This window comes from Malania oleifera, chromosome 3 (assembly GCF_029873635.1).
Source record: "Malania oleifera isolate guangnan ecotype guangnan chromosome 3, ASM2987363v1, whole genome shotgun sequence".
Taxonomy (NCBI): domain Eukaryota; kingdom Viridiplantae; phylum Streptophyta; class Magnoliopsida; order Santalales; family Ximeniaceae; genus Malania; species Malania oleifera.
Window position 1 is genome coordinate 76,237,340 of NC_080419.1, and position 4,847 is coordinate 76,242,186.

Sequence of the window (4,847 nt, forward strand, 5' to 3'; positions counted from 1 at the left end):
AAGTTATGAAACAATCACTTCAAACATATATATATATATATATATATATTTGCACAATTAACTCCAAGGGATGTAACATTTCACTGTAAATGAGTCAATTGTGACATATTGCACACATAGAAATGTTCCAAATATTTTGGGCAAATATCTGCAGAAATTTTGGCAACATGCCGGCTGTAAACATGACATTTCCTAAAAACTTCACCTGCACAAAAACCGTTCTCAAACATACATTATCATAGGAGCAAGGCATGCGAGAACCTATCATCTACTAGCAGGCAATACTCAACAACTGCATCCGTCATGCAGTAGGCATTCTATACTACTTATGCATTTTAATAAGATAAACATGCAAACACTAGCATACGCAAATCAAGGTACTGTCAATATATGTCATAATCAAATAAAGTAATGTACCATGAGAATCCAAAGAATACAAAGAGAAATAAAATGAAATAACATAAAAGTTGTTTTTAGTACAAACCAAATTAAATAAAATAAAATGAATCAAAGTCATATAATCTAATCTGTAGACCATCCTGGAGTCTAGAACTCCCCTCCATCATCTCCTCCATCCTCTCCTCCTTCACCACCGTCGGAGGCATCAAAGTCGAAGTCCATAGTCATTCGATCTCTCTCATCCTGCATCTCCTGAATGCGGTCACTCATCTCACTGAAGCTAGCTGTCATAGACCGCTCCAAATTTGTAAAGTGGCTGGTAGTGGAGATGGAGTGCTGCTATAACTCCTCTCGAAGTGCAGCAGATGACGATGCCAAGTCCTGTAAGTCTGATTGTACTGATCCCCGAAACTGTGTGAATGTGTCAGACAAGCTGGTGATGGCAGCCATAAGATCCAAGTTTGATGGCTGCGAAGGTTGTGGTGGCTCCTATGGGGCCTCTACCTATGCTACTGCTGCAGCTCTAGAGGGCACCCAGATGTTTCCAATAAGCTATACCACATCAGTCGCAGGGTCACGCTGGAGAGCTGGAGAAGATGTTAGCAGGTCGTCTCCTCTTTAGTGAAGCCACATTTGTCCTTGTGACTCCAATGTTTCTGAACAGCTTGTTCAAAATGCCTCTATATGGCATTATCACTCGGTGGCCAATCGTCTTGGCCATCATCCAACAGATTACAAGACCGGGCAGATCCAACTTCTTCTGAGCAAAAAGACACGACATAATGAAGCAATCCAGAAATGACACGTGCACTCTAGATCCCGCCTTGGGCAGGATATTGTATGTGATCAGGTGGTGCACGACCTTAGCCTCTAGGGTGAACTGTCTGTACTGCGGAGGGTGGTCCTAGCTAGCAATGCTAGGGTCAGACAGAGCCAGGTTTTCGAATGAGGTTACTGTAAATTCGTACTCAAAGATCCAGGAGTTTACTACATCGGGGCACTCAAAGTCTCCACGGCCAAGTCGAGGACATTAGAGATCCATTGTGCATCAAAACGCACATCTGTCCTCAAAACACGAGAGAAGTACCCGTTCTCGTCATTGCCCAGGTTGGTATAGAACATCCTAACAAAAGTCGAGTAATGACCCCCAGGCTGGTAGGAGATAAAGGCTCTCCACCCCTAATACTTGAACATATCCAAAATGTTTCTAAAATGCTGATTCATAAATTCTAAATCGAGTATCTTACCTAGTATAGCTTCCTTGGGATGGAACTCCCGTATATACCGGACTTTGTACCTCTCTGAGAAAAAATACTCATCCTCCACGTGTGCAAGATCGTGGGCTTCAATGTGAGCCATGGTAGTGTAGATATGAGGCTTGGAAACTGGTTTTACTTGGAAAGGGTGAAGGATCTCTCAAGATTTCTCGTGCAAATGAGCTGAAAATGAAGAAATCAAATATATATATACCGCAGCTCGGTCGACCAAAATCCGATGCAGTCGACCGACGCTTGAGATTTCCTAGGCACCGACACAGTTCGGTCAATCGAGGCAAAAATGAACTGGGAGGGTCGGTCGACCGAGAGGGTGCACTATGCCATGTTTTGGTCGACCAGGGAGAAACTGAAACTGTTGGTCGACTGAGGGAGTTTGTTCACTAGGGTTCGATCGACCGTAAGGGTCAAGGTCAACAAGGTCTTGGTCGACCGGGGCATTTTATAACTGCAGTGCTCGGTCGACCGAGCACAGTGCATTTTCCAAATTTTTCCTGATTTTTTATCCAAAATTCTCCCTAAGGTCCAAATTTGATATCTTACAATATAGATATGATTCTTAGGGGTTCTTGGTGAAGAAATATTTCTTAAATGAAGTGCATACCAAGAATCGACTCATTGACCTATTTTGCGCACCGAGCACTAAGGAGTATGAAGCTTTTCTTAAACTATGCCTTTTGGTGATGGGAGAGTATCCTACAGAAATGATGACATATAAGAGTAAGGATGCGAACTAAGAAATGAGTGAAAGCTCACCGAGTATGATCGTGGTTTGGTGAGGACTTCCTATGGATGGAATAAGCCATAATTAAAGGATTTGCAACTTAAATTTAAAGGGATCAATTCCCTAGAAGGTACCTTTAATTTGGTTATAATATGCATTAGTCATTTATGATCAATGGTGCTTTAAGCCTAGAGTGATATCTTGATTTCGATTTAGGATTTTCACATTTAAAAGTAAGTTTAGGGTATAGTGATGTGAGATATAAGATGGAATGATGTGAGATATAAGATGGAACCCTAAAACTCAATTTTGTGCAATGGACAACTGCTGCTTAACTTTATGTTTTTCATGTCGGCATGGGTTAAGCAATTAGAACTAAATACCAATTGTACATACCATGTCCATTTGGACGTGGATAAAGGTTCTTAGTATAACAAGATAGTGCACTAAAATTTTCATTTTAAGTAACAACCACTTCCCAAACCTGTAGACATCACAACCCCCTAAACCTAAGCCTAGGAACTAAGGAAAGATTAAATAATTAAGTACTATTTATTAAAATCATCATTCCTCATCTCCATCTGGGTTTGCTACCATGATAGCCCACATCATTTCTTTACTCAAGCCTCTGACACTTCTAAATAGAAACTTAAACCATACGTGTCACATAGTTTTGCACAATAAGCAGGTATTGAATTTTCGTGAAGGGATATGCTTATTTATTCTGTCTTTACTCAATGAGGCATGAAAGTTTTGATGACAATGGGATTTAAAAAATGAACCCTTTTTAAACGATTTACTTCTTTTAACTCCTAAGGGTTCATTACGATTATTCCTTTCATCTTTAATCTTAAGAGCAATTTTTGAATAATCATCTGTTTCTTCCTCTAAGCATGCAATTTTCAATATTTTCTCAATCTTTTTCTTTTCAAGAATAACATGATAACTTTCTAACCCCTCTAGTTCTTTCTCTATTCTTTTGTTCTCATTCTTCAAAAATATTTCATGCTTAGATGCTCTAACTAGAAGCTTGTGCATTTTCAATAAAGTATTTTCTAGTTTTTCATGTGACAACATGTTTTTAATATTCAATTCAGTACATGATTCAATACAAAAATTAACACAATAGATTTCATGTGAATCAATGCACATAGCATTATCATTAGAACCAATAGATGACTTATCATACAATATATTACGGGATTTGGCACAAGGGTCATCACAACATGCATCACATGGATTATTGCATGAGCTAATAGCACAATTATCACTAGGGCAATCGGATGATTCATTGCATGATATATCCCAGTGTTCACCATGAGAATCATCAAGTGCATCAATAACAAAACTATCACAATATTCAACAGATGATTCAGCATAAGATACAACACAACATTTGACATAAGAATCATCAATTGAGTTGGAGTGAGAATTATATACCTCCTTTTCTGTAATTGTAATCACCCTATCATTTATCACATCTGGAACATCATAACTTGATACTTCAAAAGTGGTGACCTCTTCCTTCTTCTGGGTCTCTCCATATTTCTTTTCTAGTTCATCCTAGATTTCCTGTGCAGTCTGATATGCCACAAATTCAACAAAGATATAAGAATCTAATGCAAGATATAACATGTCCATGGCATTAGAACTAATCATATTAAAATCAGTCTCATTTATTTGTGCACATCTTCCTTTGGCAGTCACAAGTCAGACCCTGCAATCCATGGATTTCAAAAATATGGTCATTCTAACTTTTCACATGGTGTAGTCGACACCACAAAATAATGGAGGACTGGAAAGTGATTGTCCCTCACCGAATGGGGATACACCAATGTGAGCCATTGTGATCTTTTTACAAAAACGTTTAAGTCTAGTGCAACGAGCCTCTGATACTAATTGTTAGAAAAAGGTGTATTCCCAAAAGGGGGGGTGAATTGGAATTTTAAATTTTCTTCCTAGGTTCAACTAATCCTACAATCAGTATTACACAAACCTAGGGTCTTTCTATATAATTCCAAATGCGTATATAAAAATGATGTGGAAATTAAATCAAACGCATCATTCACACCATAACATACATGTGCGGTAAATATAAAGTATAGAAATATAAATAAGGCACACGACATGTTATCGGGGTTCGGCCAACTATGCCTACGTCCCTGCCTCTAGCTCAGAGGCCAGAGGATTCCACTAATAGCTCACTTAAGGGTGGAGCGGCACTGTTTACAACCAGGTCAAATTAACACAGGGCTGACCTCAACCTTAACTAGATCAATTAGCGGGGCTGACCTCAACCTTAACCAAGTCAATTAGCGGGGCTGACCTCAACCTACATGCCTTAACCAGACGATGCACCTAACTTTCCTAACTGGGTCTAAGCCAATTTGGGACTATTCCAGGGCTAGTCTCCCTCTTCAGGCCCATGCCTGGAAATAAAAAAAATGTGT